Source organism: Halichoerus grypus, chromosome 5, assembly GCF_964656455.1.
Source record: "Halichoerus grypus chromosome 5, mHalGry1.hap1.1, whole genome shotgun sequence".
In the NCBI taxonomy this organism is placed as follows: Eukaryota; Metazoa; Chordata; class Mammalia; order Carnivora; family Phocidae; genus Halichoerus; species Halichoerus grypus.
This window is the reverse complement of record NC_135716.1, coordinates 115,772,166-115,794,214: the sequence shown is the minus strand read 5'-3', so window position 1 is coordinate 115,794,214 and position 22,049 is coordinate 115,772,166. Positions and strand designations below refer to the sequence as shown.

Here is a 22,049-nt window from a genome sequence, read left to right as displayed (position 1 = left end):
ACAGCATAGGGAATATAGTCTATGGTATTGTAATAGGCTTGTATGGTGACGAGTGGTAACTATACCTGTGAGCATAGCATAATATATGAAGTTGTTGAATTACTATTTTGGATACCTGAAACTAATGTAACACTGTGTGTCAACTATACTGAAATTGAAGAAGAAGAAAAGAAGAAGAAGAAGAAGAAGAAGGAAGAGGAGAAGAAGGTAGGAGATCTCTTTTGTCCTGTTCGTATGTGTGTATGCTCTTTTTAAGGTGAGGGCAGCCATTAGGAAGGGGTTTTCCTATTGTCATTATTACAACTGGGCTGCAATGTAGGTTTGGTAAACTCAACATGTTTTGGCATAGGATTTTTATAAAGTTCAACTGTTTGGGTTGCCTCCAGAATGCATCCTCCTCCTGTTCCTCCCTCTAATTTCCATTTTGTGAAATGTGTGCTTCCTAGGAAACAGTTTCCTTTCCTGACTTCAGGGTTAGAGCATGTGACCCAGGCCAAGCCCATGAATGCAAGCCCTTGCCAACCTCAGTGATTTAGGAGGGTCCATGTGACCAAAGCTGGTCCAATTAGAGGAATATTAGGATTTGCTAGAAATGCTGAAATAGTGCTCTTTTTGTTCCAGAAAGAGGAAATACATAGGCCCCGGAGACTGGTGATCTCTCTTTAGCACTACAGTAGGAGTCATCTTTAGGATGGAGTGACATCACCGAAGAAAGAACAGAAAAACAAAGAAAGAAATACTTGGTGACAGTGTTGAGTGACTGGATTAAGGCTCACTTGATTTTTGCCATATTTCTGGGTTTTTCACTTATAAATCATAAATCCCACTTTTTTGTTTAGATCAGTTTCAGTTATGTTTTCTTTAACTAAAACTGAATGCATTTCAACTGATACAGTAATAAGAATGGGAAGGCAAAGCGGTTATAGGGTAGGGGTGGGACTGGGAGTCAGTTTTGAATTTACCATGAGCATGACATTAACTGGGTGTATCTCCCTCACCCAAGGGCAGATATCCTAAGCCTTTACTCTTCAGAGATAAACACGAAGTCTCTGAAATCTCTACCCTCATAAAAATAAACATAAATATTTCTTGTTTTGTTGTACTGAGATGGTTAAAGCCAATGTTCTTGTGGGGAAAAAAGAGCTATTCGCTTGTGTGAGTGAGTGAGTGTGTGTGTGTGTGTGTGTGTGTGTGTGTATGCATGAGCACAAGTACTGATGGAGAATGGCATGGTGACTGGAGTAAGTATGTGCCATTTGCCCCTACACATTTCTCATGAAAATTTCAGTGGACAGCAGAGAGGAAGCTTGCAAGGGGATAGCACTGGCCAGAGGTTTAAGATCAACTAATTGGAGATCTGAGTTATGCCGCAGAATTGAGTAAAAACTAGAGTGTAAAGTGTATGAAATTTAAAAAATTAATAATTATATTTACAGATAAATTGCTATTTTAAAAATCTCTTTCACTGGAGAGATTTTTTAAAAAGACAAGAGGGTCAAAAGTCATGTCATTTATCAGGCATCTAAAACAATGTTTCCCTCCTTCTCTGAGGGCAGGGTCACTCGAGCAATTTAAGCAGAGAGAAAGGCAAAGCCCGGGGCCTGTGAGGGTCTGAGGAATGAACAAGAGCTGTCAGAGGCATGCAGAAATGCAGAAAGCTTTGCCTTCTTCAGCATTTGTGAAACCTGGTGGGATCATGCTCATAACCAGAATGCAAGCAGTCCTATCAGGGCATTAGAATTCAAGAGAGCTAATTTGGGGGAATTAAAAAAAAATCTAGTGAGTATGGTATTGAAGGAGGGAATACTAAAGCCCAGGAGAAGGGCAGGCTGCTGGAGTATCCACCATAATTAAAGCAGATTACAATTGCTCTGAGAAAAGAGGAACGCAAAGAGTAAGAATATCCAACGTGCCTGATCAAGACTGATGGGACAGAGGCTCTGTAATGGCAGTGAGGAAATTGGGAGGGAACCCTAGAGAAATTTCTCATAATACCTATTCTTTTTTTTTAAAGAGGAAATGATAATTATGACAAAAACCAGAATGAATAAGCTGAATAAAGTAGCTAAGTTGAAGAAGAGGCATTTTGTACCTCATATGGGAAAGCAAGCAGGACCACTAATATGAATCCCAATCAATGAGGTAATACTCTGTTTTTAAACTCTTTTAAAATGAGGGGCATGAAAAAAATACTTTAAAAACTCTGACACCTCTGTTAGAGTCACAAAACAGGAAAAAATTTTGAACAGGTACACTGACACTTTTTGGAAATCAACAGATCTAGATGACAGACATAGGGTGGCTGTTAAAGAAGACAGGGGACAAATTTAGACCCACTGATTTTTTTTCTCTCCCCAAGGACTGGGAAAAGGAGTGTGGAGGTTTTAAATCTGTGTGATACTTTCCCTTCCTTTTAATTCTAAAGGAAATACATCAAAAAAGTCCCCTTTCTTAGAAAAAAAATACTTTCTACCTTAACGATAAAATAAAATAGAACACACTGATCAAGCAATTAATGAAAACTGAGAGGTGTTAATGAATCAGCAGATATGGGAAATGCTGAAAGAATGGAATGACTATCTACAAGACTGGAAATAAATTTGGAAAATACTGCCTGAAAGGCCTGGCAATACCACCTAAATGATATTAAAAATTGTCCCATTGAACTAGATGCATTTGTCAGTGTGACAGGAGCATCACTCACAGAAATGGGCAGACACTCCTCAGTGGGTCCCCTGATAGTCTCAAAGAAAAAACACACATGTTAATGAGCTGCCATTTCATGTTTGTGGACTGGCCATGATGTACAGAGTGTTGGTTAACCCTTATGGGCAATTCCTACCATCAAGAAGTATGCAGTCTAGTTGGAAGCAAGGTAATGCATCCATAAAAGTAGCTAACAGTGTAAAGTAATAAACAATAAGTGCACTTCAGACTCAGGAGGCTAGAGCACAGATGGGAACCAGAGCTGAGGACTCGGGTATAGGAGACCACAGAATTCTAGGCAGGAGTAGAAAGCCAGAATTATCCAATATTAGTATTTTTTTTTAAAGGATGAGTTATGAAATTGCAATGAGTTTATCAATCTGCCTTGAATAGAATTCAAAAGTGGGTACTGATATCTCACCAAAGGAAATTAATTGAAAATGGATTATAATCCTGAAAGTGAAATATAAAACAATGAAATTTTAAGGAGAAAACATGAGAAAATATTGTCTTATTTTCATGGTTTTGGGGAAAGGAAAGATTTCTTAAACTGGATACAAACAATGCTAACCATAAAATAAAAGATTAATAAATTGAACTATTTCTATCAATCAAAAGTTTCCATTAAGAGAATAAAGAGACAAGCCACAGACTGAGAGAAGATATTTGTATATCTATCTATCTATATATATATATACATCTATTTTTAAATATATGTAAAATATCTGGTAATGAACTTGTATCCAAAATACATAAAGACCTTCTATAAAATGATAAGAAAAGGCAATTGTGCAATAAAAGACATGGGCAAAAAACTTGAACAGGCACTTCATTAAAAAATGATATCCAAATGGCTAATACGCATATGGAAGGGAGGTCAGTAGGATTTATCAACAGGAAATGAAAATTTCAGTCATAGGGAGATACTACTACACACTTACCAGATTGGCTAAAATTAAAAGGACATAGAGTACCAAGTATTCTAAAGATGTGGAACAATAGAATTCTTATGCATTGCTTGCTGGTTGGAATATAAATTGTTTCAACTAGTTTGGAAAACTGTTAGTTTCTATGAATTTGAATATTCATACACACTATAACTCAGAAATTCTACTCCTAGTAGTATACTTAAGATAAATAAGTGCTTATGTTTACAAAAGGACATATCCAAGAATATTCATTGCAGTTTTATTCATTACAGCCAAAGAAAGAGGAAACTATTTGTCCATCAATTTAAAAGAATAAATTAGTAAGTTAGGTTATATTCACATGATAGAATATTACATGTATTGAAAAAGAGCATACAACTCTATAGTAGTATTACATTATGTTGAGTAAAAGAATAGCATTCATTGAAGGAAGCCGGACACAACAGTACACATTGTACAATTACATTTATGTAAAGTTCAGAACAGGCAAAACTAATCTATGGTAATAATGGCCAGGAGAGCTGCACTCTCGGGAGCATAGTCTAGGAGGTGAATGATAGAGGTTCCTGGGGAAGCCGATAATGTCCGGCAACTTGATTTCAATAATAGTTTCTCAGGTAGATACATATGTAAAAATTTACTGAGGTATACACTTAAGATTTGTGCACTTTACTGTATGTCATTCACACCTCAATTAAAAGGAGGGTAGTGGAAAATAAAATCGAAGGGGAAATTAAATGAGAAGAAATATATAAAGTGTCTCATAACAGATAATAAATACTTCTTTTTTTTTTTCTACTACCTTTTAGGATGTGGGGGTCAGATTGTGGAGTATGGTCGAATAGCGGGATGAGGAATATAGATTCTGTTTTGTAGGCAGTAAGAAGCATTGCAAACCTTTTGGAAATAATTGATAGTTTGGGAAGATTAACCGGGTAGATACATGCAGGAAAAAAATTGGAAAAGAGAGAGAAAGAAGGGGGGCAGATAGAATCATTCAGAAGTAGCTAGGAGGAGTGCCTGGCTGGCTCAGTCAGTAGAGCATGTGACTCTTGATCTTGGGATCATGAGTTCAAGCCCCATGTTGGGTATAGAGATTACTTTAAAAAAAGAAGAATAAGAAGAAGTAGCTAGGAAAATGTCGCAAGAATACAGTCAGTATGTGCACGAAAGTCAGCTTTCCAGGCGTAGGGTGCAATAACCAATCAATTTTAATTTTTCAATAAATTGCCTATAATCCTATGCGCATTTATTTTCAGGAAGTTCAGTATTTCATTTTTGAGGTCCACCTGCTTCTGCATTGTCCAGGAATCAATTCTGAGGGATTGTACCGTCACAAGGATGACGGAACTGTTTCACACTTCAGCCACAAGATGTCACTGTTGAAGACTGGTCCTGCGCTTGCAGGGATGCAGTGGGGCCTGCTTGCCTTTCCTGGGGAATCAAAATAGCTTTTCATTCAATATCACTTGCATAGCCATTTTATTCTTCAAATCGCAACATTGTTTCAGTGTGGCTGGATCCTGAGGGCCTTCTACACATAGGCACAGGGTGTGCTGGAACCAGTTCTCCCACCCAACCCGTGGATGTGTTGAGCTTAAGTCATGAGCCAGGCCCCTTATTCCTACTGGTAGGTTTTTCTTTGGGGTTTTTGGGGACCTCTCCTGTTAGTGGACCTTGGACAGGGCAGCTATAGTCTAATATGAGATCTACCCATCACCTCAAATCTCAGAGAATCAGAGTAAATTGATCTTCTTATAAAAATTGGTCAATTCCATTTCCAGAACTCTCTATACTATAGAATCCCAGAAGGTGTCATCTTTTCCAAGCCACTATTTTTCACTATGGGCCTTTCCCTTTGGCGGTAAGTCTTCACTCTTCTCTTTCTACATTTTCTTAACAAAAGAGGCTCACTTAAGTAAAGCCTCTCACAATGATGAAAACCTGCCCCCAAATAATTTGATGTTTTTATCTGTGGGCAGAGAAGCAGTTGAAATAATTTCTAAAATTCTACCTCACCAGGTAAGCAGGGTGTTATATAAATAGATAAAAAAAATCAAAAATAAAAAAACCTGAACTAAGCTCATCTATTTCCATTTAGTATATCATAAGTGATTAAAAATTGTTATGTCTCGTACGCTAAAACAATAGATGGCATATTTTAGATAAACAACAAATTAAACTAGGATTTAGAGATGGCTATTTAAAGAGGTTAAAATAAAAATAAAGTAAGCAACAGGTATTAATATGTACAGATGGGATAGAGGATAAAAACTTGGAACTGGAAAGACTGAGTTCAAATCCTGGCTCTGCCATTTATTATCTATGTGACCTTACGTAGTTTATTAATTTCTCCAAGCCTCCATTTTCACACATAAAAACAAAATATCTTCAAAGAGTTGGGGTGAGGATTTGATGAGACAAGGCCTATGAAAACATATTTCACACAGTCAGTCCGACAGCAAAATATCAGTCAGTGTTTGCAAACTGAAATCTGACTTGAAGCAGGAAAGGAAGCTTTTTAATAGTTGGGTCTCAAAGTCAATAGTAAAGCCTTATTTGTTTATTCATTTGCCTTTGTTAGTGACTTGGAAAATGAAGCAACTCAGATAAAGGTGACAGTAAATTGTGATGTTGAACTTGTGAAGTAATTATGGAATAATTGTGATAGATAGTTTTAAAAGAACATAAATTGCTCTGAATCAGGGATCATGCTTAGGCCCACCATAGGTTCCTTGGGTGAGGTGGCAGAAAATGCCTCAGAATTAGAATAATTAGAAACAGCCCTATAGTCCGTGGGGCTCAGTGCAGGAAACAGAGACCTCTATCTTTTTAAAGCCTGGGCTACCAGATCTGCATCTACCTTAATACCATAAGGAAAAGGAAAATACAGATTGGCTCCAGATCAGGAAAATTCCAAATGGTTATTGGAACAAACCGATCAAGAAGAGGTTAAAGAAGTCTGTGTACCCGTGCTGAATGGTGACAGGGCTCTTGGCAGTGGAATATGACAAAAGTCTTCAAGTGTTTGGCATGGCGATACAGTATATTAACTGAATAAAGGAAGAACAATAAAGCCCACCTGATACAAAATAGCATTACTAGGGAAGAAGAACCAGACTCTGGCTAGATAACACTTAGACTTGAATTTAGGACATAAAATAGACTTTTGACAGTGGGGCTTTCATTTAGGAGTAAGATTATAGAAAATAGAAAAATCACCCACAAAAAGGTGAGTAATCACCATTTCCTAGAAAATCTTGAAATTATTTCTATGCTAAATGGAATTTGGGGAGCTATACCTCTCATTTACCAAGCTTTTTGGTGTTTTTGTTTTAAATTGGAAATACAAATTGTTTGGTTTTTTCCTCCTTAAGGTATCATGATAATGATTGAAAAGTTGTCACCAGAGAGCCTGAGACTCGGGAGTATTGTATGAACTTTGCTTTTATGGTCTCTCTAGGAAAGAAAATTGTAGTGAAGTATTTCTTTTCCTGCTCCAAATGTGCAAACCTCTTTCATTCATTGTACAAGTAAACAAAGAGAAAAGAATTTCTCTTCTTGCTTTAATTCTCAGAACTCTCAATATGAAGTAGATGATCCTGTTAACATCCTCTCCTCTAAATGTCTCCTCCACCCTACCTCAGCCCCTCATTCCCACAGGTAGTCTAGACCTTATCTTTATAATAGCTAAAACCCCTGGATAATCTCATTTCCAGATATTCAGTACCAATTCTTATCTGTGCAGCTGACTCTGGCTGGTCCATCTTCAACAATTCTTTAACCCTACTGGGATCTCCAATCCACTGATTGTACCAGCTTTTCAGTATCCCTCTCCCCTTGATGACCTCCCCTTCTTCACTGCCTAGCTTAAATTCCATGTTCCATAATCATTCCCTTGCTCATGCCCTCACTTTGCCCCATCTCCGGCATCTCTCCTGCAGTCTGTTTTCATTGTGAGACTAGAGTGCTCTTTTTAAAACCTAAGTGAGGTAAGTCAATTCCTTGCTCAAATACTGCAGTGGTTCCCTATTTTTTTCTTATCAAAAAGCCAACAGCTACAGTGGAAAAGCTAAACTTGGTATTTTCATATAAAGCCAGGATTCTCAAATGGGAATGAATGTTCTCTGTTTGGTAGTTTAATTGCAGAAACAAATGAAAAAGGTTTTTAGAGGAAAACACCCCAGTTTAGAGCTGTTTGATTCCCAGAGATGAAAATCACTTAAATATGAGCCCACAATTAAAAAAAAAAAAAAAAAAAAACTCCAACACAGAGGAAAACCAACTAGGATAAGTGACCATGAGTTGAAACAACAAAGATCGAGAGTCTTAAGGACTTCAGATATTACATTGGTAGGTACGCAATATAAAATAAAAGTATACAAAAAGTGTATGTAATGTTTAAGGAAATAAAAGAGCATAAAAATGAATAAATTTCCAGGAGTTCTTAAATATCCCTTGAAAATTTTTGGTAAAATGAAAACAAAAACAAAAAACACCCAAAATTTATGGATAAAAATATTACTGCAATTAGAAACAGATAATGATGGATAAACAATTAATAAATGGAAATGTAGATCTGGATAAATTATTAAGAAAGTTTTCCAGAGAGACAAAAAGATAGAAAATATGAGAATGGTTGAGTCATAGGAGACAGAATGAGAGTCATAAAGAGAACACAGAATGAAGGAGTTGTAATAATCAAAGAGTTAACAGCTTGAAATTTCCTGAAACTGATAAAAGTGTTGAATCTATGAAGGAAGCCAAATCATAGCAAGCTGTATAAATAAGAAACATCCACATCTAGATGTACTACAGTGAATTTGCAGATTATCAAAAACAAACAGAAAAATCTTACCAGCAGCAAGTGAGAAAGAAAACACCTAGAAAGGAAGGACAATTTTACTGACAGCAGACTTTGCTTCAGCAATAATGGATACCATAAAAGCAGGTTGGGGTGGGGGGAGTGTGTGTGTGTGTGTGTGTGTGTGTGTGTGTGTGTATACACAAAATAGCTATACACATAGAATTGTGTACCTTGCAAATTATATTTTGAAAAAAATGAGAGCTTGTAATATAAACAAAAGCATGTTTATCATTAGCAAATCTTCATTAAAGGGACTTCTAAAGAACATTCTCTTCTCTTCAAGGAGAATAAAAATGAGCCCAGGAGTAGTTGCACTGTAAGATAAAAAGGTAAACAAGCAACTTATTAAACGCATAGATAACTTTAAAAAGTATGTTTTCTGTCTGTATAAATTAATTTAAAAATAAGAATTAATTTATAGAGTTCAAAAGACATAGGATTAAAATACTGGGCAGTACCAGCATGAAAGTCATGGGGCAGGTCACAGTAAAAATGTTCTAAGATCTTCATATTATTCAGGATAAGACATTACTAAATTGATACTTCATTAAGTTAGCAGGCATGGGAAAAATTTCAAGGGTGACCTTAAAATTATAGAAATAGCATACATAACTTTTAAACCCATAAAAGGGAAAATGTAATAATAAACATTAACATTTTATTAACATAAATAATACATTTACAATAAAACATTTAACATTTATTAACATAAATAATACACATTTAAAAAATAAATTCTCAGTCAATTACAAGAAATAAGAAATAAGAATAAAAAGAGGCAAGATGGTAGAAACAATCTAAAATTATAGTTATAACAAATACAAGTAGATTAAATATGCTTATTAAATGACAGTTTGTCACATTGATTAAAAATAAAATCCATTGATATTTTATAAGAGGTACAACCAACGTTTAAAGATAAAGAAAGGCTGAAATTGAAAACATGAAAAATAGTAGGCAAATGCTAACCACAATACAAATAGAAGAGTGGTATTAGTGTTAAACAAAATCGACTTTAAGATAAAAAATAAACATTATTTGGGAGTAAGAGGATTACTTCCAATAACAATTTTAATTTAGCAAGAATTATAACTGTCCTATGCTTGAGTTGATCTAATGAAGTAGCCTTGAAATATGAAAAGGAATTATTGATAGTTTAAGGAGAACTGGACAAAATCCCCACTGCAGTGGAAGATTTTAACATACCTCCCTCAATTATTGATCAAGTCAAGTAACAATACATTAGTAAAGATAGAGAATAATTGAGCTCTATCATGAGCAAACATGATTAAATGAACATCTATAGAACTCACTCTAAAAATAGACAATACATATTATATTCAAATACATATGGGATCTTTATAAATGTTACCATATATTAAGACATCAATAAGTGGCAACAAATTAAAAAAAATTAGTATTACATAGAGGCAATTAAATTAGAGGTCAATAACAAAATAAATTGAAATCTGTACATTTTGGGGAATTAAACACACACCATTTTTCTAAATTACTCAAGGTCAAAGCAAACATCACAATTACAATGTAATATTCACTTATAACTGAGTGATATTGATAGCATTACACACCAAAACATATGAAATCCAGTTGAAAACAGACTGTAAAGGTCATTTATGATCTAAAATAATTATATTTTTAACAAGTCTAAAAATTAATGAGCTATGTATCCAATTTAATAAGCTAAACCAGTTACTCTCAAACATTCAAGTTTCAGGACATTAACACTCTTAAAAATTATCAAGGGCTTGGGGTGCCTGGGTGGCTCAGTCAGTTAAGTGTCTGTCTTCAACTCAGGTCATGATCCCAGGGTCCTGGGATTGAGCTCCCTTTTGGGCTCCCAGCTCAGCAGGGAGTCTGCTTCTCCCTCTCTCTGCCCCAACCCGCCCTCCCCCCATGCTTGCTCCCATGCTCTCTCTCTCTCTCTTCCCTCAAATAAATAAATGAAATCTTTAAAAAAAATTATCAAGGGGTTCCAAAGAGCTTTTACTTATGTGATTATAACAGTCAATATTTACAGAATTAGAAATTAAATGTTTGAGATATATATTAATTCATTTAAAAGTAATAATAAATCCATCATATATTAACATTATATTTTAACAAAAATATTTTCCTAAACTTAAGTATTTAGTGAGAAGCATGGAATTGTTTTACATTATTGCAAATCTCTTTAATGTCTGACCTAACATAAGAGAGCTAGATTCTCGTATCTGCTTCTGCATTCAATTTGCTATAATATATTAGTTTGGCTGAAGTATATAAAGACTATCTGGCCTCACACAGACATGTATTGGGAAAAGGAGAGCATTTTTAACAGCCTTTTTATATAATTGTGAGAATTTTTCTTTGATACTATGCCAAATCTCCACTAGTGGTAATCTTTTAAAGGTTAGTTGCAATGTGGAATCTGAAACCACATCAATGAATCTTTCATGGTCCGTTACGCTAAGATCTGTTGGTATGTCTTGCACTTTGAATCTTTTACCCATGCGTGATTTTGTAATAACATGTATTGATAATCTGGAATATATTGGTATGCTGAGTTACAAAGATCTTCTGAATGTTGACATATTTCGTTATATGAAAAAAACACACTTATTAATAACACCACTGATTTCACTGGAACAGCCTTTAAGTATTGGAAAGCTGTCAAGCTCACATTGAAGGCTCAAATTTTAACATGGGTAATACATATTTTCGGCTGTTTTCAGGCTCATTTCATTCATTTTTGAGAAAATGTCTGCTAAATACTAAAAGCTGAGTACCCATAGTCTGTCTAGTTCTTTAAAGTGAAAATGGTGTTCCATGATAAGAATGGCTAGTTGAGCTTGCAACTCCAACAATCACATAGTACTTTTCCTTGAGACAATTATTATATTTAAAATGCAGCAGAATGGGGCACCTGGGTGGCTCAGTCGTTAAGTGTCTGCCTTAGGCTCAGGTCATGATCCCAGGGTCCTGGGATTGAGCCCCGCATCGGGCTCCCTACTCTGCTGGAAGCCTGCTTCTCCCTCTCCCGCTCCCCCTGCTTGTGTTCGCTCTCTCGCTGTCTCTCTCTCTGTCAAAAAAATTAATAAAATTTTTTTAAAAAATGTAGCAGAAGTGTTTTATGTATAAATCCCAACTCAACAGACTATTAAAAAGACATGCAATTAAGGATCAAGATTTAATAAAATTAATAATTTTTACAGTTTCATTAAAGTCATTCTTAAGTGAAATTGGCATTTATTTTTATAGTGAGGATGCATTGGTGACTAATACTATGACCACTGCCTTGATTTGTGTTAAGGTGCCAGCAATTTTATCCACCCTAGCTTTTGCACTGTTAGTTCAAGGTAACATAGTGAAAAAGTCAAATAACATCCTAGCATTATCATGAAAATAGTTTTGAGCTTACCTCCTGAAAGTTTCCCAGGGATCCCTTGAGAAGTCTGTAGAACACATATTGAAAACCAGAAAGTTAGGCCAAGACTCAATGAACTATGGACTATGGGCCAAATCTTGTCCCTGTTTTTTTTTTTTTTTAAAGATTTTATATATTTATTTGACAGAGAGAGACACAGCAAGAGAGGGAACACAAGCAGGGGGAGTGGGAGAGGGAGAAGCAGGCTTCCCGCTGAGCAGGGAGCCCGATGCGGGGCTTGATCCCAGGACCCTGGGACCATGACCTGAGCCGAAGGCAGACGCTTAACAACCGAGCCACCCAGGCGTCCCTCTTGTCCCTGTTTTTATAAATAAAGTTTTACTGGAACACAGTCATGCCTAATCATGCACATGTTGTCTAGGGCTGCTCTCATGCCACAGAGGCATGAATTGAGCAGTGGCAACAGAAGATGTATAGCTCACAAATCCTAAAATATTTACTATTTAGCCCTTTCATAGAAATGTTTGCCAACCTCAGAATTAGGCTATAACAATAGACTAAATCTTACAAAAGTATTTGAAAGATGTAATGAAGATTAAAAGTTAATGTGAAATGAAAATGATAATATAACATAAAGGATGAACAAAGACAAATGCTAATTCTTTGAGAAGACTAATGAAATACAAAACTCCCTGGCAAGATTGATTTTAAAAAGTGAAAAAGAATACTTATATCAATACTTATTAATAATGATAAAGGGAGGCTGAGATATGATGGAGGTTTAAAACATAAGGGATACATTTGAATAATTTTAAGTTAATAATTTAAAACTATGAATAGAATAAATACCAAGAAAAATCTGAAATGCAAAATCTGACAAAAGAAAAACTATAGTCCACAGGTGGTTTTGCAAACAAGTTCTGCAAAATATTCAAAGAACAGATTCTTCCAAATTTAAATTTTTTTACAAAATAGAAAAAAAGGCTGTTTTCCAATTTTTTATATATAAAGCTAGTATTACCAAAATAATAATAAAAAACAGACAAAGGTAAAAGAATAAAGGAAAACTGTAGTCTCATTCCACTCATAATTATGAGTTTGACAATTAGAAACCTGCTTATAGTAGTTTATGAGAAAGAATAACTCATCCTGAGTTATTATAACCAAGTTTAGTTTATTTCAGAAATGCAAGGAAGATTTGGGTTTAGAAGTTTGATCAACATAATTACTTCAGTAATAAATTAAAGGATAAAAACCAGTATGAATTTTTTCAATAGATACAGGAAAAGCATTTGATAAAACTTAACAGGCATTTATGATTTAAAATCCAAGCAAAATTCTTAGCAAATTAGGAGTGAAGGGAACTTCCTTTTTAGAAAAATCTATAATAAACATCAACTGTTTTTATTTTTTTTTAAAGATTTTATTTATTTGACAGAGAGAGACACAGTGAGAGAGGGAACACAAGCAGGGGGAGTGGGAGAAGGAGAAGCAGGCTTCCCGCGGAGCAGGGAGCCTGATGCAGGGCTCGATCCCAGGACCCTGGGATCATGACCTGAGCTGAAAGCAGACATTTAACGACTGAGCCACCCAGGTGCCCCTAAACATCAACTGTTAATTATCAAAAGTTAGAAGCATATGCTTTAATATCAGGAAGTAGACAAGGATTTTACCTATTCTAGTCAACATTCTACTGGAGGATATAGCCAGTACAATAATTAAAAAGAAATGTTTTAATGAAATAAAATTAAAACTGGAAAAGAACAAATAGAACTGCCATTATTCTCAAATTATATTATTTTCTATGAAAAAAATGTAAAGTAATCTATACAGATATTTGCAAATGATATAAAAATTTACTAAGATGGGTAGATATACAACCAATCTATAAAAATAAGTTACAGGGCGCCTGGGTGGCTCAGTTGGTTAAGCGACTGCCTTCAGCTCAGGTCATGATCCTGGAGTCCCGGGATCAAGTCCCACATCGGGCTCCCTGCTCGGCGGGGGGTCTGCTTCTCCCTCTGATCCTCTTCCCTCTTGTGCTCTCTGTCTCTCATTCTCTCTCTCTCAAATAAATAAATAAAATCTTAAAAAAAAAAAAGTTACATATCTATACATGGGCAACAAAACAGAAGACATACTTAAAGTATGTCTATATGCCATTTATAATTTTAACAAACTATAAGATACCTAGGAATAAGTATAACAAAAAGTATAAGACTTGTTTGGGAAAAATTTTAAACTTCAGTGAAATACATAGAAGATCTAATAATTGGAGAGGTAAACCATGATCTTAGATGGGAAATCTTAATATTTTAAGAATTTCAGTTATTCCCAATTTTAACTATAGTTTACTGCATTTAAAAAAAATCCAAAAGGAACTTGATAAGGTGATTTTGAAATTTACAAGAACAAAGGCCCAAGAATTGTCAAGACCCTTCTGAAGAAGACAAAACAACAACAACAACAAAAACACAAAAAACCCACAAAAAAACAAAAACAAAACTAAAGGGTTTTACTCTTCCACATATCAAGATATACTATAAATATATAGTATCTCAGCCAGTGTATTCGCACAGGGATAATCAAAGGGAGCAATGCAACAGAAAAGGGAACTCTGAGACAGATCCACACTTACGTGGAAGCCTGGCAGAGTTTGCCATAAATGGTCACTGAGATAAGTGGTATAGCAGCTCACCTGATCACACAGTACATGGTGCTTAGACTGCTATCCATATGGACAAAGAATGGAATGAATCTCTACCTTACTTGTTCAGAAAAGCAAATTCCAGACAGATTAAAACTAAACAAGTAAAGACAAAACTTTAAATGTCTTAGAAGAATATGCAACACAACAATTTTATTATTACAAAAACAAAACCTATGAGCTTACTATTGTTCATCAAAAAGCACCAAAAGAAAAGTATAAGGATAACTAGAAGATATTGTAATACATATGCTGTGGACTGAATTGTGTCCTCCCTCCAGATTCATATGTTGAAGCCCTAACCATCTCTGCCCCACTGTGATGGTTTTTGAAGATCGGTCCCCTGGAAGGGAATTGGGGTTAGATGAGGTTATGAGGGTGGGGACCTCATGGTGGGATTAGTGCCTTTATAAGGAGAGATACCAGAATGTGCATGTGCGTGCTCTCCTTCTCTCTCCCTGCCATGTGAGGACATAGTGAAAAGGTGGGTGTCTATAAGCTAGGAAGAGGGCTCTCACCAGAAACTGACCATGCTGGCACCCCGATCTCAGACTTCCAGCCTCCAGAACTGTGACAAATAATCTGTTGTTTGAACCAGTCTACAATTTTTTTTTATGATAGCCCCTGCTGATTAAGACAACATATAACCAACAAAGTATCCTGAATATATAAAAAATTCTTTCAAGTCAGTAAGAAAAAGAAAGTTCACCAAATTAAAAATGGGTAAAATATTTGAACAGGCATATCACAAAGAAGAAATACTTAAAGCAAACATGATATACAAAAATGCCCCAAATCATTAGTAATACAAATCAAGACCATGATAGAATTCGTATCTACAAAACTGGCAAAAATTCAGGCTGATATCAACTATTAGTGAGGATGTGGCACGCATGGACATACTTTGCTGTTCGGACTAAAAAGTGGCATGACTAGTTTGGGAAACCACATTGTGAAATCCAACATTCTCATACCCTAAGACCTAGCAATCCCTTACCTTGACCAGGTTGCCCGACAGCAGAGGTTTTAACTTATCTGTCGTGGTAGACTGTGTCGGGGAGCAGTTGCGGTGGTGCTGGTGGGGTCGCTGAGTGGGGCCAGAGCGGTGGCAGGCCCAGCAAGGTGCAGGTGAGGTCACGTGAGCGCAGACTGACAGTGCAGTGATGTGGAAAAGACTGGGAAGCACTGTCCGAGAGAACTTCTGGCTCATGTGTACCAGGACATAGATAAAGGACATTCAGAGGGGCTCCTTGGGAAGAGGATGATTCAAGAAATTGTGATATAGTCAGAGAATACTCTATAGCTTTGGAAATGGATGAACTCTAGCTCTGGGCACAACTGTCACAGACACTTGAGTGTCTGCAACAAAATCAATTGTGAAAAGCTGCATTATACCAGTCCCATTTTTACAGAAGTCATTGCAACTCCAAGCAAAAAAATATGAAATTCAGGACAATATTCTGAGATCATCTTACAAAATTAAAATACACGTTTATTGAGCATTTACTATGTGGAAGGCATCATGTTATCTTACAGGATTCCAGAAATACTGAAACAGTATCTGCCTTCAAAAAATACCCACCGTGGGAGCCAAGGTGCAAACCTTTAAAAGGTTTTCAATCATAAATTTTCTTTAGAAGTGGCCATTCCCTCTGATGCAAGCATGGTGAAGAACAGCAACATGCCTTCTCCTTGGATTAATGGGCCCCGGGGGCCTGTGTAGGTCTTCAAACAGTGAACATTTCCTGCCCTCTTTTTGACAAACTACATGTTTGCTCTAGACTCCTGTAAGCAGTTGGAGAGCAAAGAATTAATCTATATTTGATTAAAAATAACAATATAATTGCTGATAATAATCATGATAATAAGAACAGTAACGAAAAAGGGACCCACCTGTGAGTTATTTCTAGTCACGTATGGATTTAAACTAAACATTAACTCAGAAGCGAAGCGTAGACTAATGTATTTTGGCTATTCTTTAGAAAGAGTGGTGAACTGTTAATCTAACCATCTAGACACAGATCTGGGAGGATGCATGTGGGAAGTAAAAAATAAATATATAAAAACGGAGCTTAAGTCTTTTTTTTCTTTTAACTGATGTTTTGCCAGTATGTTATGGGCTTCCTCAGAGAATGCAAACACAAACTTTTGTTTGGACATCAAAGCATTTTTCAATTCTTGCTTAGGTAATGAAATAAATGTGTAAAGTCACAGATCCAGGGATGGCTTTGTGTAGCTGGTTGTTTTATCACAACATTTAAAAAAAAAAAGGTAGTTATGTAGATTTAACTTTAATTCCTGAAAAAAAAATCTGGAAAGTCATCAAGAAATTGATTTGCAAACGAGGAGAAGATACTAGCTAGTGCTCAGTGTGGCTTATTCAGAATAAATTCCACCAGATTAATCTGATCTCTTTAGACAGAGTGACATACCTGACAAATGATGGGCCCTGGGTGTTTGAGAAGAGGGAGCAAGGAAAAAATATATAAGGAGATGTCAATGCCGAGGCGCATTTAAAACTAGTTTCATGTTAGTTTATTCTAGATATATGAACACATACCACTTTTCCAAAAGTAATTTTCTCTTTAGTGCCCTTTGAGGCTCAATTGCCTCATCTATAAAATGAGAAGTGGATTAGATAAGTGTTTTTCAAACTGCATCTCATGGCCTTTTTGAGGGTCATGAAATTAACCTAGTAGGTAACAACTAGCAATTTTAAAAACATGAGGTAGAATAGATGAGAATGGAAACCATCAGAGTTAATTGCATGTGTAAAGATAAGTCCTCTTATATAACTTTTGTTTCAACTGTGTACGCTGTGTGTGTGTTTAGTGGGATATAATATAAAATGTATTTTTTATTGTGAGTTGCAGTCACAAATGCTCAAAAGCCACTGGACTTAATGATATCTAAGATCCCATGTGAATTTTTTTCTCCCTTCAGCAAGTTATTTATGGCACATACCATATGCTTGTAGTCCCTTCTGGCACTAACATTTCATATTCCTAAGAAAGATCCCAGGGCACCCAATTAACAACAACATATAAATGTTGAAATTATCAGTATGATAGATCAGAATTCTATCTTGCCTATTCTTATAACAATAAAGTACAGTTGAATGACATCACACAGACATTTAACCTATGTAGGTTCAGCAAGCAGTAAATTAAAAACATACTTGCTTCAAGTACTTTGGCTCCTAAATGCAAATCAAAAAATTCATTCGGTGCTCTTCTGAAAACAACAGCGACAACACCAAAAAACAGTAAACTTTTCCAACACCGTGAGGGAAACTATTTAGAACTTTCAATTAAGAGTTGCACTTAGGGGCGCCTGGGTGGCTTAGCTGGTTGGTTAAGAGCCTGACTCTTGATTTCGGCTCAGGTCATAATCTTGGCTCGGGGTCGTGAGACGGAGCCCAGAGTCGGGCTCTGTGCTGGGCGTGGAGTCTGCTTGAGATTCTTTCTCCCTCCGCCCCTCCCCCCCACTCATGCTCATACTGTCTCTCTTTCTTAAAAAAACAAAATTAAAAGAGTTGGCATGTAAACCCCAACCCCAAATAAGAGAAATTAGAAATATTACAGTTTTGTATAATAGAAGCTAGAAACGCAGCCCTATGTGAACTTCAACCACATTGGAAGTCTATTGTAAAAGAGAAGCTTGGATGGCTGTCCTTCTCACCTTCCTTCTGAAGAGCAGAAATCAGCTTTCTTCTTTCTGTCCCCCTCCTTGTCCTTTTCTTTCTCTTCCCCCCTTCCCTATCTTCTCCCCCCTCCCCATCCTTCTTCTTATTTTTGATCACAATGGAACCCTAACCATTTGTGTATGATATTAATATCTATGAAATATTAATTCATTAATAAGAACATATGTGACATAAATTTTGTTATTGCTATCTCAGAACTGAAGGCTTAGAGAAGATAAGAACTTGCCAAAACCACAGAGCAAGCAAGGGACAGAACTCTCTGACAGATAAAGCTCTGGGAACAAAAATGACAATGACTTGAATTTATTTTATTTATTATTTATTTATTTATTTATTTATTTTTTGAGAGAGAGAGAGAAAGTGTGTGCACGAGAAGGGGAGGGGCAGAGGGAGAAGGAGAGAGAATCTCAAGCCGACTGCGTGCTCAGTACAGTTCGCAACGCAGGGCTCTATCTCACGTCCCTGAGATCATGACCTGAGTCAAAATCAAGAGTCGGGCACTTAACCAACTGAGCCACCCCTTGAATCTATTTTAAGACAGGATTCTTCTGGTTCTTTTCCTTCTTCCCTGTCCCTTCTCTACATCATTATTATTATTATTATTAATCTGAGAATGTTAAGTGATTGTTTGTTAACTTGGCCAATAGAATTAGATGTTATGTATCATGTTCTAGACATATTCCCCAATACCTAAGGGGAAATTTGTTCCATTTGGGCTCATTTTCTTTTTTTCAGCGATTCAGTATTTGTGAGAATTTCTTAAAGGAAGAAGCATCTTATACTATTTGAGTCTTAAGAGCATGAGCTCTGATGCTGTCCATGCCCAGCAAGACTTGGAAATATGAGTGGAAGACTGGAGCAAAAGACATTCATCAAGCAACACTGAAGATCCATCCTGAATGACGTGAAAAAAAACAGGTTTCCACGCAAATCAAAAAATAACAAAGCAAAGCCCTAAGGATGAAATAATTTCTCCATCAAAAATCACATTGGCTGAAATATGTACTGACACCTGGATTTGCAAAATAGAAATAGGATACCGAAAAAGATTTAGAGTCCCCTTTCAATTAATAAATCTTGGCTACTGTTGCTAACACTCAGTTTTGTTTTCCAAATGAGGTTTAAAGCTATATTTTGGAAAAATGCAAAATGACAGATACTTAAACTTGTCCACCTCCTGCAAGCACTTTCCCTGAGATCTGCTTTGACTTGGTCTTTTTAACCATACACTCGTCACACGTACATTCCACCCAGGACCATTGGCCGGGGCGTCCACAGTGGTCAATAGAGCAGTATGCTGCTCACCTCACACCCTTCAGGCTGAAAAAGTGCCCTTTTGTTAGAGAACACTCCCTCTGGACAGTCCATCAATTAGGCAGAAAATTACAACAAATAAAACCTGCAAATACCTTGCAATGACTAAAAGTTAGAAAAAACCGGAGGCCTGGAGGTGGGAGGTAGGGGGAATAAAACCAGAGTAAAAAGAAAGTTAGTGGGGAGAAAAATACGGTGGCTTTTCTTCTTTGCAAATTTGGAGAAATCTTTTCTTCTCCAAAGACTCAGGTCGGGAAAGATCTGACTGTTTGCCAGGATCAAAGTACACATAGCTTTAAATGAAAGTTTCAGGGCGGCTATTTGAGAACGTTAGGACTCCTGAAACGATTATCTGTTTGAGCAGGTGGTGTCCATGAGCTGGTCCGGAGGACCTATTCCTCTGGTCTTTTAAGTCTGAGGTCAAACATTTCGCAGACTCTGCCACACTAAGTGATTAACAAAACTAAGTTGTAGCTGGTAGACAGCTGGGTGCTTATTGCCTTGTAAGCCCTAGTGGTTTAGGCTTGTCTTTGATTATAGGAGCTGACCTTGGTCTCCACAATGGTTGGGAAATCTGTGGGACCGGACAAACTGCAAATAGATTGCTCCGAGTTTCCTGTTTTCATTCAGATGTGTACAAATTACCTCAACATGCCCTTTTTTTCAGAAAACACTAAGGTCTGAAAGAAACTCTTGTTATATTGTTGCCACTTAGGTTTCACTGAGCCTGCATTATCTACTCACAGCTTTAATGACTTCCTGCTGAGAGAGGTTCTGTAGCAGTCTTGGCAGCAGGGCTAAGAATAGCATTAAATGCAAGGTTATCTAGGCATTACACTCACTGTAACATGCAATTAACTCTCCTCTTCCATTTTCATTACACAATTATTCATTAATGTCAATTTAATTTTATGCATTGTTCTACATGACCGAAGGCTGATTACGGGCCTTTTCACTCCAATATCCCAAGTTAACTGGTGCCAGCCGCACTCAGGGCTGCCTAATTGCAATTTCGCCCAGACAATTCCTCCCATTTTTGCCCTCCAGTAATGGAACAACAGATCATGGCCAGGTAAAGATTTTAAGGTGGAAATAAAGCCCAAGCTACAAAACACTAAAGTTCAGAAAAGCCTTTTCCCTTTTTCAACTTAATGGAATAAAGACTCACTGGAAAAATTACATGAAGCAAGTTTTTTTTTTTTTTCTTTTTTAGAAAAATATGATGCTTTTGTGAGCTGTGTGCTTTAAGTCGTTTTAACCTAACTACCGAAGTCACAGCGGACCCCGGGTCTGAAGACCCCACTGGACTGCTTTAGTTTAGGCAAAATCATTATAACACAGAGCTATACTGTCCACACCTAGAAATTCTGAATGATAACGTGGACTCCACAGGAGCATTAGATAGTAGTTTCCACGGGTTTCACGGTTTTTCTTGACATTAATGAATAATTATTTGTTGGTGTTGCTCTTTTAGGGTATGAGAAGGTTGTAGGGTTCTGAAGTTCAGTCCTCTTACAGCAGCAACTGAATGTCTTTTGAACAGCATCCCTCAGGTGGTAGAAATGAAAAGAATCTTGCTTCTCTCAAAAGCTTCCAACTATAGTCTTTCTAGTTCAAATCAAAATAAGATCATTAGATATCCACCTTAAAACACTAGTAGTGATGTAGACTAAAAGTAATTCAGATCCTCATTCATTCTCGTGTCCAAGTAATTCATATTATCGTTGAATCTGCACAAACAGCTCATCATTAGCTTTTCTAGTTTTACCAGCAGACAATTGTCAAAAATTAAGATTTAAAGAACCATTAAAGAGAAAGCTTGGACTGCTCCCTGCTTTCTGGTGGTAGCTATTGTTGTTAAATCCAGGGGAAAGTGTGTCTCTGGGATAATGGAATCTAGGAAAAGTCAGGAAAATCAGTCTGCCCTCTTGTGCAATGAGTGACCAGATTCCTTTCCAAGGAGGGTTCTGTTCTAGCTTCTTGGCAAACCCTAGAGAATCAGAACATAGGCATAGACAAATGCCTCTAAGCAGTGTATAGGGTATAATGCCCAAGGCTAGGCCCCAGGCGCCTCTTCTAAAAGCAACAATAAAGCAAACAAGTTACAAATAGGCCTTATAGATCCTCTCTTCTTGCCACTCTGGGTAAAGCTGTGTCAGCATTTCCACTTGGAACCACCCCCCCAAACCTTTCCAGGGGCTTTATAACTCAGTCATAAAAATTAGTTCCAAGCAAAAACTTGGCATGCAAAGTTTCAGCCTTAGAGTGAACTTTTTATTTTTTCACAAATTGTCAAAGGCGGAAAAAAAAAAAAAAAAAGACCCAGCCCTCTGGCTATTTTTACTTTTTTTTTTTCAAGGCACAAAAATAGAAAACAGAAATGTACTGGTTGTGCACTTTTTTGGAACTCTTACAAAAACATTTATAGGCCATTA

The 22,049-nt window shown here is 36.6% G+C and overlaps 1 long non-coding RNA gene across 5 annotated transcripts in view; it reads left to right on the top strand.

Moving 5' to 3' along the window:
* Window positions 1-22,049, top strand: part of LOC118523599 (uncharacterized) — a 124,516-nt gene that overhangs the window by 77,528 nt on the left and 24,939 nt on the right. For 3 of the 5 annotated variants that reach the window (XR_013447556.1, XR_013447555.1, XR_004911193.2), the window contains one exon: window positions 161-207. The exons of 1 other annotated variant lie outside the window; for it this stretch is intronic. This is a non-coding gene — a long non-coding RNA (uncharacterized LOC118523599). Of the gene's footprint in view, window positions 1-160; window positions 208-19,035; window positions 19,649-22,049 lie in introns of those variants that run through there. One more of the 5 variants, XR_013447553.1, reaches the window with a different exon arrangement.